Below are 14,074 nucleotides of genomic sequence, written 5' to 3' on the forward strand. Positions count from 1 at the left end.
CTTAGGCCTGTTACTGAGTTACAAAGAATATCTACAAGAAGGGTAGGGGGCTTGATAAGGCTTATCTGAGCTCCCTGTCTTGGCAACTCAGTTTTAGGGTATCCTCTTAGCCAGGAAAGGGTCTATTCAGTCAGCCTGTGGGGGGAAGCTTTAAGATTTTTAGTTCACACACTTTAGCCTACAGGCCCCAGCAGCCTGGGAAGAATGCTCCACTATTTTGAGTGGAGACAAGGAGCTCTGTTCTCTGCTTTTCCTTTTGGAAAAAACAGTGGGCAAGTGTGTTTGATAGGATCATTCAGAACTTGCCATTAGTGCATCCTTCAGCAGGAAAGCTGGCAGTTGTGGAAGTTGTGGAGTTCAAGAGGATCTGGTAAGGATCCTCGGCATGTTCCACCCAGGCATTGGACTTGTAGCTGGCTGATCAGGCCTCAGGAAGCAAGGAGGTCTGACAACCAGCCACAGAGCCAGGGTTGGTCCAAGGCATCTACTGGGGTGATGGGGATGGTGCCACTAGTCCAGGGAGACTGGGTCCCTCTGGGTGGATTCACTGTATATACTTTTGTAAAAATGTGTAAAAGGCATTAAAATGTGTTACATGCTTGAATTGCATGTGTTCATGCAAGTGTTAGAAGAAATTCCTCTAATGGACAAAGTTTATGATGACTTATTGGTTGCAAGTTAAAAGTCATAGTCTCAATGGCCTTGGCTGCCTGCCAGCATAAAAAACTGATAAGTCTCAACAAAATTCAGAGCCTGATTGCTAAGTTTCTTGGAAATAACGTAAATGGATTCACAACACTGAATCCCACTGGCAATCAAAGAAAAACTTCTTTTACAAAATAAAGATGTTTCTAATACAAAAGTTGTAACTTCTGCAAAAGTTGGGCTTTTGGTTTATGGTAAGAGGTCACACTACACAGGTCCTTGGTCCCACTTACTCCGGACAGATTGACTACATCAGATGTTTAGGGTTTAACCCCTTCCTTCCAGAGGCTGATAAGGTCACAATGCCCTTTTGGGAAAAAGATAGCTGAGATCCCTTGCGTCAGCCAGTCAGGTATAGAACAGGATCCTAATGGGCTGTAGTAGATCTGGTTCATTGACAAGAGGGACAGTAGCCCTTGACTTGTAGTCTCTGAAACTTTGGTGTTTAGAGTTAAAGGAAGGAAGATCTCATAAAGCTTGCTTTATTTTTTTTTAAAGCATTCCATGGTTGTTGCTTACCTTTCTGTGCCACTGAGACCAACGAATTTCATCCAATTGAAGGCTGTAATTACACATAGAATAGTTCCTGATGATCAAGGGCAATTGGTGACTCAGACATATACTGTAGTTTGCTCTTACAACAAGCAGGAAATGAAGGAAATTAGAGAGAGGCTTGGGAAAAAGTCCATTGAGACTACAGAAATTTGGAGAGTGGCAAATTAGAAACCACACAAGTTTTGCTGGATGAGAAGGAATGGAATTTCTCAGTCACCAAACAATTGGCTTCATGCTTGAATCCACCCTGGCCATGAGTAAGCTTCTATGATGACATGAACAAGACAAAATCTATCAGGGCTTGTTGCAGTGGGTCTTTATTAATAAATCCATATTGAAATGAGTCTAACAGAGAAGAGTTTCTGTCATTTGATAAGCACCCATGGGGACTGTAACCCCAACCTAGTTTACAATAGAAAACATGAATATCCAGATGAGATAGTCACCCATGGTCATATTGACTCATTTGCTTAATTGGCATCACCTGACTAGTGGTATCAATAGAACTTTCTCTTGCACCCTAGAAATAACCTCTGGAAAACTATTCAGCTACTGGGCAATAAGGTCCCCAGAATGAAAGCCTGGACACAGAATAAGGTAAATATGTCCTTTGGGCTAAGGGTGAAAAAAGAAACCAATTAAAGGTCCAGACTGTAGAACCATATGGACCTGGCATTTACAGCAGAGGTCTCCAAAGAGGAGATTGATGTTTTTCCCATGAAGGAAATTCTATCTTACTATCAGACCAGGAGAAGCCCACAAAATTTAAAAATCCAGACTGTGGCAGGAGAAAATCCCTGGCCAGCTTTGGAATTTACTGTGAACAAACAAAACAAAAAAGACCAAAAGGGCCTAGACCCCTTTCAGTTTGGAGTAGTATTAATCTAACACCTTCAACACTACCTCTCTACCCAGGCCTTACCCACCTCAAGAACAAATAGGACTGAGGCAGAGGCTGAGTTCCCTCCATCACTCTGGAGAACTGGAGGCTTTATGCACTGGTATTACGGGGATTAGATGGCAACAAAAGTTGCCAAATCTTTTCAGTTTTATTAGAGGCTGACAGGGCACAAGTCACTAGTGCTGGGAAAGTCTCTCATCCTGGTTAAAAAATTACTTTAACTGAATTTGTAAATAACTCTTGGATTAGAAAATACATGGACCTAACTGTGTGGGTGGGCTCTTTTGACTTAGTTCTGGCCAGCAACTATAGGTTTAATTACACTTAATTATTCTATTATTAATTATTCTAACATTTCTATGTATTATGAATTCTTTGATGCTGAGAAAGAGATGAATCATAGTTGAAGCTTTTTCTACATTCATTGCAGCCATAAGGTTTCTTTGGTATGAATTCTCTGATGCTGCATAAAGTAATTTGTTTGGCTGAAGGCCTTCACACATCATTACAAATGTAGTGATTTTCTTCAGTATGAATTCTCTGGTGGTGAATATATGTGGAGCAGTCACTGAAGGCACATCTATATTCAAAGCATTCATAGGGCTTTTCTTGAATATGAATTCTGACATCATGTATGTGCTATCTGATAAGAATGATGGCCAAAGGCTTTCCCCCATTCATTACATTTATACAGTCTCTCAACAGTATGACTTTTCTGATGTTAAGGTTTGACCAGCAACCAAAGGCTTTCTCACATTCAGTACATTCATAAGGTTTTTTCCAGTATGGATTCTTTTATGTTGATTGAGGTATTGTCTCTGGCTAAAGTTTACTGATCCACATTGATTACATTTTTGTAGGGTTTATCTTTCATGTGCATTTTCTGATGCTGAATATGGTATGTTCTTTGGCTGAAAGATTTCTTATATTAATTCCATTCATAAGGTTTCTCTCCAGTGTGAATTTGTTGGTGCTGAATAAAGGAAATATGATAAATGAATGCTTTCCCACAGTCACTATATTTATAGGATTTTTCACCAGAATGAATTTTCTGATATTCAGTAAAAATAGACTTTTTTCTTTTTTTTGGAGACAGAGTCTCACTCTGTTGCCCAGGCTAGAGTGCCATGGGATCAGCCTAGCTCACAGCAACCTCAAACTCCTGGGCTTACGCAATCTTCCTGCCTTAGACTCCCAAGTTGCTAGGATTACAGGCATTCACCACCATGCCCGGCTAATTTTTTCTATATATTTTTAGTTGCCCAGCTAATTTCTTTCTATTTTTAGTAGAGATGGGGTCTTGCTCTCATTCAGGCTGGTCTTGGACTCCTGACCTCGAGCAATCCTCCCACTTCAACCTCCCAGAGTGCTAGGATTACAGGCGTGAGCCACTGTGCCCAGCTAAGAACAGACTGTTAACCAAAGGCTTTGCCACATTCAGTACACACGTAAAATTTCATTCCTATATGAATTTTTTTTGATGTTTACTAAGGACTAAGTTTCATGCAAATGTTTTTCCACATACATGATATTTACGGTTTCTCCCGAATGTGAATTTTTGGATATTTGGTAAAGACTGAATTCTGCTGGGAGGCCAAGGTGAGAGGATCACTTGAGGTTTGAGACTAGACTGAACAAGAGTGAGATCCCGTCTCTACTAAAAATAGAAAAAAATAGCCAGATGTGGTGGTGCACACCTATAGTCCCAGCTACTCAGGAGGCTGAAGGCAGGAGAATCGCTTGAGCCCAGGAATTTGAGGTTGCTGTGAGCTAGGCTGACGCCACTGTACTCTAGCCTGGGCAACAAAGCAAAACTGTCTCAAAAAAAAAAAAGACTGAATTCTGATTAAAATTTGTACCACATCCTTTAAATCTAAAAGAATTATCATATGTAGAGATCCTCCGATATTCAATAATGCCTGAATTTTGTTGGAAGCTCTGCTTATGTATCTCATACTTACGAAGTCTTTCAGAGGAAATTTATTGCTGTGTGTTAGGCCTTGAATCTAATCCTAATTTGGTAGACAAAAAGTTCCACCCAAATGTTTTTTAAAAAAGTTTCTCACACTAGTCAAGATTTCCTTAGGAGTTTTTATAACTTGTCTCAATTTGTTTTATGGTTTGTCTACTGTCACTTTAATCTTCCCTTGTTTTCAGACTTTGCCCAATTTTGTGTTCCAAGGCATTTGTTGTGTGTCTTCTCTCTAATGCTTCTAGGGATGATTCTTTTTAGAAATATCCTGATTTTGAGTTGAATTCCTGATTGTAGGCCAAGTTTCCCAGTCTAAAGGGGAAAAAGTGAGTGTGAGAGTGTGTGTGTGTGTGTGTGTGTGTGTGTATGTGAGGTTTGGTACAAGTAAAGTGGATAAAACAATGAAATTGAACGTGAATAAAAATTGGTCAGGTGTAAAATATGATTTTGTAGTCTGAGATGAAAAACAAGGTGGAGGGCATTTATATAGATCCAATGTGCAGTACAGAAACAATGAAAAAAATTCATTGAATGAAGTGACAAGTGAGAAATTTGAACAGAATAAAGGTCTATAAACATGAGAAACTACCAGAAAAATAAACAGAAAATGATAGAAATAGTTTGACATCAATTATAGACTTTCTTTTAGGATGTACTCACTATTACCACCTCAACCTAAGACCTTATTTCTTCATAATATATTGATAATTTCTGCTTCCTATCAATCCTACTTGCCAACAATCTTTCAGTTTTCCCATTAGCATGCCCCTTTTGAATTTTTTACTGGAATCCCATTTCTGGAGGTTGAGAGGCCAAGGCTGGCAATGAAGATATGAGATTCATCAACCTAGAATGGGCTGAAGAACCTAGGACAATGATAGATTTCTGAAGAACTGTGTGAAAGAATCTTAGTAACACCTGGAGTTATTTCTGACATAAGGAGAAAAGGTGCAGTGAAAAAGTATAAAACAGACACAAACATGGGAAATGAATCAGAAAAACTGTTGCCAGTAGAACTGCCTTGTAAGAACTGTTAAAAGAAGTTCCTTGGAGAAGGAAAATTATATAGGTCAGAAACTCGGATCTACAGTAAGAAATGACAAGAGCAATAAATTTCCTCTGAAAGACTTCGTAAGTATGAGATACATAAGCAGAGCTTCCAACAAAATTCAGGCATTATTGAATATCGGAGTTTTAAGAAGGTATGAAGAACATTGTCAAATAAAGCAGGGGTCTTAGCAGGATCAGTACTCACTGTTGAGGTTGTGTTTTGGAAGTTTGAGGGAAGGAGACTTTTTGTCACAATGATGGTGAGGGAAATGGGTCTTATATTTAGTGGACAGGGGCCAGGAAAACTAGACAACCTATAGTACATGGGACAGACTTACACAATGAAGAATAGTAGGTGGTTTTTCTGGTCTAAAATATAAGAAGCTTAGAAGTAGCCTTTCTGCCCTTAGTAAAAAGCTAAAAAAAAACTAAAAATGCAACAACTCTTCTTAATTCTATAAGAGAAGTGAAGTCACATGGCCACAAAATTGGAGAGATTGAAAGGCTATAGAGAATCCCAGTTTACCAGAAAAGAAACCCACAAGCTGAAACCTCTGCAGGAATCAGTGGTGAGTAAATCATGCTAGCTATCAGGGAAAAAAATCACAAAACATTCTAAAAGGCAAAAAACACAGTTCGAAGAGACAGAGCAAGTATCAAAACCAGACTCAGATATGGCAGGGATGTTGGAATTCCCAAAACAGGAATTTAGAGCAACTGTGATTAATAAGCTAAGGGCTCTAATGGATAAAGTAGACAGCATTCAAGAAGAAATGGACAATTTAAGGAGAGAGATGGAAATTCTAAGAAAAAAACTCAAAAAAAATGCTAGAGATCAAAACATGCAGAAATGAGGAATGCCTTTGATGGGATTATTAATGGACTGGACACAGATGAGAAAATAATGTTTGACCTTAGGATATCTAAATAGAAACTTAAAACTAAGAAGCAAACAGACAAAGACTGAAAAATATAGAACACAATATCCAAGAATTGTGGGATAACTCCAAAAGGTGTAACATACATATAATGTGAATACAGAAAAGAAAGAAGACAGGAACAGAAAAAAATATCTGAAACAATACTTACTGAAGAGTTCTCCAAATTAATATCAGACACCAAACCACAAATCCAGGAAGCTCAGAAAACACCAAGCAGAATAAATTTCACAAAAAACCCTACATCTAGGCATATCATTTTCAAGCTACAGAAAATCAAAGGTAAAGAAAAATTCCTGAAAGTTGTCAGAGGAATACAACACTTACTAATAGAGAAGCAAAGATAAGAATTACATCCAAGTTCTCCTCAGAAACCATGAAGACAAGTAGAGAGTAGAGTGAAATATTTAAAGTGTTGAGAGGAAAAACCCACTAGCCTAGAATTCTGTATTTTATGAAATGGCCTTTCAAAATTGAAGGAGCAATAAAGATTTTATCAGATCAACAATAATTGAGGGAATTTGATGCCAGTAGAACTGCCTTGCAAGAAATGTTAAAAGAAGCTCTTTGGAGAAGAAAAATGATATAGGTCAGAAACTTAGACCTACAAAAAGAAAGGAAGAGCATCAGAAAGAGATAAGTGAAGGTAAAATAAATACTTATTTTTAATTGAGATAACAGATTGTTCAAAATAATAATAGCAACAATATATTCAATTATGTATGCTTAGGGATGCATATGTATGTGTGTGTATTTGCACTACTTGTGAAGGAGTATAGTGTTATTTGAAAATGGACTTGGATTACTTGAAAAGGTATATGGTGAACCCTAGAGTAACCACTAAAAAAGGGGGGAAAAAAACCAAGTACAGTTGATATGCTAACAGAGGAGAGAAAATATTAATATAATCATATAAGATGCTCAATTAAAACTACAACAGACAGAAAAAGAATGGTAGAGAAAAACAGGGACAAAAACAAGGGCAACAAATAGAAGACAGTTAACAAAGATGATAGATATTAATCCAACTATATCAATAATCATTTTGAAAGTCAGTGGTCTGAATGCACTAATTCAAAGAGAAAGATTGTCAGAGTGGACCAAAATAAGGCCCACCTATATGTTGTTTACCTTTCTCCTTAGATGTTTTGAAACACACAGAGATCAATTTAGAACTCAAATTTATCTGCTGCCCATGGTCAGTTTGTTAATGAATTGAGTAACTGCCTGAATCCCCAATCACCTGATTCTAAGGTGTGTACAGAGTCACTCTGCAAGAGGCTTGACAAAGCTTCATAGATACAAGCTAGAAGAATGTTAGCAGAGACATCACATGGCAGTGGTAAAAAAAAAAAAAAAAAAAAAAAATCCACTAGATGATGCTGCTAGCCCCAGCAATGCCATTTATTTCCACAACTAAATGTCAGTTGGTATGAATCTCAGTTTTCCCATTATTTCCACTTATCCCACAGGACTCCTTTGATAAGAAATTTAGACAGAGTCTCTCTCTGTCGCCCCAGCTAGTGTACAATGGTATCATCACTTTGATAAGAAATTTAAAACATACAGGTGCTTAAAGAGCAAAAATGCTCAGATCCTCTTATTTAGTAATAACGATTATAACAATAAAGTGAGGACTAATATTGAATGTTTATCTATAAGCCACTGTTCTAAAGCTTTACATGAATTAACTCATTGAATAGGTTTTACAAAACCCTAGGAAAGACATCCATAATATTATCCCTATAATAAACGTGAAGAACTGAAGCAGAGGGTTAAGTAATTCAATCAAAGCAACATAGCAAGTAAATGGCAGAGCCAGGGCTTGAACCCAGGCAGTCTGGGTCTGGGTTCACATTCTTCTGTTGTATGATGCCTCTTAAGACAGGACACATTATTGGAAAGTGGGCTCCCTAAAGGAGTTTGGTGATTGCACTGCCCCTTCTAGTTAATTCTAGAGATAGCAAGGAATGGTTCCAAGGCAGCAATGCATTTTCTGTGGAAATTCAAAGACCACTTTGGGACATACAGCAGAACCTAAGGAGAAGTGGTCTGGATGTCCAGATGTGGGAGTGACTTTACAGGTCCCTCACTTACATTCCTACCCTAAAGCAAGAGAGGTGTTCCTTTTTGCTGCTCTCTTTTCATGGATCCTCTTCTGAGCTGTCTTGTTTTTTTCACCCTTTAGAGACTGATTTCTTCTCCCCTTTAACCACCTCTTTCTGTAATCCATATCATTCTATGAAGTTCTGAAACAAATAACAAAAAATCACCACTCGCCACATTTTTTATAATTAGGGAGGATTTTGCGGTTTTACCTTAATCCTAATCTTCCTTGGTAAAGCAATCAGAAATGGTTTCGATCTCAGCAGTTTTAGAATATGTTCCTCATGAGTGTGACTCTCCTGCTTCTTCCCCAAATCTAAGGCTGGAATGTTCTAGGTCAAGTTTGTTTTCCCTGGTCGATTCCTGTCTCCCAGAGACAATACAGTACTAAAGACCCGGTACTGTTTCCACCTCCATCCCTGCAGTACCCCCAACCCGATACGCTGGACTGCCCTCGTTCACACTGTCCAATAAGGGCTCCAGACAGGAACTTTTGGATTCCAGGACTTTCTTTCATGTACCGCACCTGGGAGTAGAAAGCTTTCTACCCAGTCCTTCGGATTCAGTCGCTGCCGTTATGAGGTTCAAAAAACGGGCTGGGTCCCTTATCGTCTTTAATAGCAGGCAGGAGCCCATCCCTCCTCCCAAAGCAGAAGTGGCCTCGAAAGAAAGCCCAAGCTTCGGCAGTGACCTCGGAAGGAGGCTCAAGCAACCACACGCCCCTCCTCCCCCGCCACTGAGGGGGCTGGTCGGGTACGCAGCCCGCTCTGGGAACTACAATCCCAGAAACCTCCGAGCCGCAGTCGTCACAGTGCGCAGACTCCATTTCCCAGAAGTCTTAGGGCTGCTTTCCACCCTCGCCGAAAACCGCCGTGTGACGTCAGCCGAAGAATCTAACGGCTGGCGGGGCGGGCTGCGGGGCGCCGAGTGCTGTGCAGATGCCGGTGGGCGTAGTTTTGGAAGGGTTGCGCAGCCCCAGTCGCTTCCTGTCACTTCTTTTTCTGTTAATTATGAGTGCCGCTTTCGCCCTTTTTTCTTAGATTTTATTCATTTAACGTGTATTTTCCAAGCCTGTTATGTATTCGTCTGCATTTCTAATTCGTGGGCTGGCTATGAGATTGAAAAAGCTGAGCCACTAGAAAAAGGTTTTCTGGATCGTTATATTAGGTCAGCCAATCATAGAAGCCACAATCCTTCCCCCAACATTTTCCCTGCTAACCCCTCATCTGCGCCCTCTGCAACACACCCTGAAAAGCAGAAAGTGATGGAAAGCAAAAAATAAACACCACTCAGATATTCCCCGACCTGTTCATATCTGTTGTTCATATCTGTTGCCCTTTCAAATTTTAGATAGCTTCGTTTACATATTATATACACTGAGTTAGATAAATTATGTGTATTATGTTTATACATAACAAAAATGTTATAGCTTATACTTAAAATGTTTATACATTCATCTTAAACTTTTCTCCATGTTAATTAGTATCTGTTTACAAAATAATTTTTGAATATCATCATACAGGAACTAATCTTGTGTCCGCTATCAACATTTCTTTGCAGGCTTCCTAAACACCAGTGTTTTTATTTGGACTCCCTAGCAAATGCTTGAGTCTGCTATGGTCGAACCAACTTTATAAAATTATTGTTAATTTTATTATTTGTGATAGTGTGATTATGATTATGTTTAAAATGAAGAAAAATCCTTTTGGTTAAGAGATACATGCTAACAAGTCAAATGATAAGATGTCTGGAACTTGCGTTAAAGTACTCCAGAAATGAATAACAGTGGGAGTAGCTGCAGTGATTGCTGAGCAAGATTGGCAAAGAATTGATCATTATTGAAGCTGGTGAAGGATCCACAGGAGTTCACTGAACTATTCTATTTTGTGTCTATTTGAAATTTTCTGCAGTAAACTTTTTGAAAAATGTATGCTAGCATTCTCTTGGAACAGTGAGGCCAGCTAATTCTTTCCTGCCTCATGTTCAAGTTATAATTGACTATTGCCCAAGTGAACAATTTTCACCTCCACTGTCATCTTCATATGCTCAGTGATTCTTTCCCCTGGGACACATCCTCTTCGTAGTTTTCCATAGTGTCTCTGAAACCTCCAACTTTTCCCAGAACATGCCTTCTACTTCCATGCTGTCTCCCAGATCCCACTCTTCTCAGATGCTGCTTTCTTATTAAGATAAGGGTTCTTATTCTCCTGAGTCCAAAGACCCGATGGTGGTATCACATAGGTTAACTCTGCCAATTTCAAACACTGGCATATTTCTACTACAGTTTTCTGAAACCATGTCTCTTTTAAGGCACAAGGTGTATTGAGGAGCAAACCCATCTGGCTGTTACACCCCTTGTCACCATCACCTATTTGCCTCCTAATCTCTCATACATACATGACTTTAGCATCTAGCTTGTAGCCTTCTACTCTGTTTCATGTCTCAGTTCATTCTAAGTCACATCAATGTGCCTGACAGAGTAGATGCTCAGTAAATATTTATTGATCAATCAGTGTCCATGTGGATGAATCATCCAGCAAAGATTCTGCTTTTTATCTGAAACCCTAGGATCTAGCAGGCAGGAATCCCTACCCCTGTGGGTAGTGCAGCATCTGCTGCCTGTGCTTTTTCCCTCCTACTGGTGAATCTAATTCTTCCCTTTTTAATTCTTGTTCCAAAAGTTCTCCTCCTCCTCTCCCTTTAAAAGGTGCCTGCCATCTGCTCCCCACCCACAAACTTCTGTTCTTCATACTTTTCACACCCACCACTGAGCTCCTATCCATCCCAACTTTGCCAGAGATACCATTTCTTTCTGCCTTTTGTATGACTTTGTTCTCACACTCTCTTCAATTTTCAATCTCTCCTTTTCTAGTGACTCATTATATTATCACTTTAAGCAAGTCTAGTGAAGTCTTTACTATTTAAAAACATCTTCATTAAACCCACATGCTACATTAGTCAGCAAGCAAATTCTCTCCTTCTAATACAGTCAAATTTCAATCTCTTTAGATGACTACCTATTTCCCTCATTCTTCCCCTTACTATCCACTTATTCCATAGCCCCTTAAATTTGACCTGTCCCCTTGAAACTCAACTATATTTACTTGTAGAAGAAAGGAAAATTAAAACTACACTGATACCATTTTCACCAATCAGATAGGCAAAAATTCCTAGATGTGACAACATAGTCTTTGCCAAGGCTGTGAAGAGTCAGTCTTATATGTTGCTGGTAGAGGAAGAAATCCTGTGAAGGCAATATCTGACAAACTTACAAATCTATATATCCTGAGACCTAACAGTTTTACTTCTGGGGATTTACTCATATATCCTAACATATTTAAAATGGTGTGTATACAAGGTTATTCATTGAATGGTTTATAATAGGAAAAGATTGAGAATAACCCAAATAACCTAAATTTCCTCCATTATGAGATTGGCTAAATAATTGTCATACATACAATGAAACACTATGCTGCTTGTGATGTTTAATTTTATGTGTCAACTTGGTTAGGTTATGATGCCAAGTTGTCTGATCAAACACTAGTCTACGTGTTTCTTTGAAGGGATTTTGTAGTTGTGATTAATATTTATGATTAGTTTACTTTAAGTAAAGTTGATTACCCCCCATAGTGTGGGTGGACCTCACCCAATCAGTTGAAGGCCATAAGAGCAAAAACTGAGGTAGAAGGTGGGAATTGTGCCTCAAGATGTTAACATAGAATTTTGCCTGAGTTTCTAGCCTGCTGGCCTGCTCTGGGGATTTCGGACTTAAGACTGTAATATCAACTCTTAACCTGAATTTCCAACTACTGGCCTGCCCTATGGATTTCCGTCTTGCCAGCCCCCACAATCATGTGAGCCAATTCTTTAAAATAAATCCTTTTCTCTGTGTATTTGAATCCATATCTATCTAGGTTCTGTTTCCTTATAGATCCTTGAATTTTACACAGCTGTGAAAAAGAATGAAGACACTGTCTATATGGAAAGATTTCCAGGATGTATTTTTTAGTGGAAAAATAGCCAGGTATATAATGCTCTGTGTGTAAAAACAGGGATTGAGGCCGGGCGCGGTGGCTCACGCCTGTAATCCTAGCACTCTGGGAGGCCGAGGTGGGCGGATTGCTCGAGGTCAGGAGTTCGAAACCATCCTGAGCAAGAGCAAGACCCCGTCTCTACTAAAAATAGAAAGAAATTAATTGGCCAACTAATATATATAGAAAAAATTAGCCAGGCATGGTGGCGCATGCCTGTAGTCCCAGCTACTCGGGAGGCTGAGGCAGGAGGATCGCTTGAGCCCAGGAGTTTGAGGTTGCTGTGAGCTAGGCTGACACCACGGCACTCACTCTAGCCTAGGCAAGAAAGTGAGACTCTGTCTCAAAAAAAAAAAAAAAAAGGGATTGAAAACAATAATATGTTTTTATATTCACTTATATCTGCATCTAAGCTCTAGATAGATACACAGAATAGTTAGTTACTTGGGGGTTCTAAATAGATAGAGGACTGGAGTAGGAGTGACAGGTTTCTCATTGTGTTTTTTAAAATACTCTTGTGATTTTTGAACCATGTAATTATTTATACCTATTCAAAACCTTAAATTTTTTGAGGACTCCACTAACCCTAATTGCTAAATCTGATCTTCCTCATACACATCCTAACTCAGTAGAATGCTACAACACACACCAATCCTTCCTTAGAATTTTCTCACCTAGCTTCTGAGAGCTTTACCCCCCTAATTCTCTGACTTACCTCTTTTTCTTTGACTCTTCTGTGTGTTTCTTGAATATAGACATTCTCCATAGTTCTGTCTTTAGCATCTTTTCTCTGGCTCTCTAGTCTCTCTGCTGCAGCTTAAACCATTCCTTCTGTGTACTAGGTCTGCATTTCTGCACAGAGCCTTCCCCATGAGCTCAAGACTCACATTTCCAGTTACTTCCTAGATGTCTCTAGATCCATATACTTCCGCAAATGTGTCTAAGAAGGAACTCATCATCTTCAACCCAACTTTTTCTACTGGCTACCATGCTGGGTGGTATGTGTAAGCCCAGAGAGGGCATTTTGGTGATCATGTTGACTTGGGAATGCTACTTGAATTTCGAGGGCAGAAGTCAGTGGCAATAAACATCCTAAAGTGTCTGCTGCAGTCTGGCACAGCAGGAACTGTCCTACCCAAATGCCAATAGGGTAATGCTTTCACCATCTATACCATCATCTTAATTCAAAATCTGATGTTATCTACAACTCTTCTCTTTTTCTTATTAACATATTTAATTGGTCATCAAGTCCCACTGATTCCACCTCTGAAATGTCTCTTTCTCTCCTTTGCTGCTGTCACTAGCTTAGTTCACATCTGAGCTCTCAGCTACAACTTTGCCAAAGCTTTCTTTTTTGTTTGTTTGTTTGTTTGTTTGTTTTTGGTTTTTTTTGAGACAGAGTCTCACTCTGTTGCCCAGGCTAGAGTGCCATGGCATCAGCCTAGCTCACAGCAACCTCAAACTCCTGGGCTTAGGTGATCCTCCCGACTCAGCCTCACGAGTAGCTGGGACTACAGGAATGTGCCACCATGACTGGCTAATTTTTCTATATATTTTTAGTTAGCCAATCAATCTCTTTTTTTTTTTTTTCTTCCTTTTTCGAGCACAGGGTAAGTCTACAATCTCTTTCTATTTTCAGTAGAGACAGGGTCTCACTCCTGGTCAGGCTGATTTCAAACTCCTGACCTTGAGCAATCTACCCACCTCAGCCTCCCAGAGTGCTAGGATTACAGGCGTGAGCCAGCGCGCCTGGCCGCCAAAGCTTTCTAAACTGGCCTCTGCTTCAGATCTTCATTTTTTTACTTTTCACATTGCT

The 14,074-nt window shown here is 39.4% G+C and overlaps 1 long non-coding RNA gene across 1 annotated transcript in view; it reads right to left on the reverse strand.

Moving 5' to 3' along the window:
* LOC105858701 (uncharacterized) overlaps window positions 1-8,944 on the reverse strand; it is a 34,405-nt gene extending 25,461 nt beyond the window's left edge. The window contains exons 1-2 of the long non-coding RNA XR_012923228.1: window positions 8,754-8,944; window positions 8,219-8,370 (exon numbers count right to left, since the gene is read on the reverse strand). This is a non-coding gene — a long non-coding RNA (uncharacterized LOC105858701). The remainder of the gene's footprint in view (window positions 1-8,218; window positions 8,371-8,753) is intronic.
* Window positions 8,945-14,074: the final 5,130 nt, after the last annotated feature.

The sequence above is a fragment of the Microcebus murinus genome, chromosome 15 (assembly GCF_040939455.1).
Source record: "Microcebus murinus isolate Inina chromosome 15, M.murinus_Inina_mat1.0, whole genome shotgun sequence".
Classification (NCBI taxonomy): Eukaryota; Metazoa; Chordata; class Mammalia; order Primates; family Cheirogaleidae; genus Microcebus; species Microcebus murinus.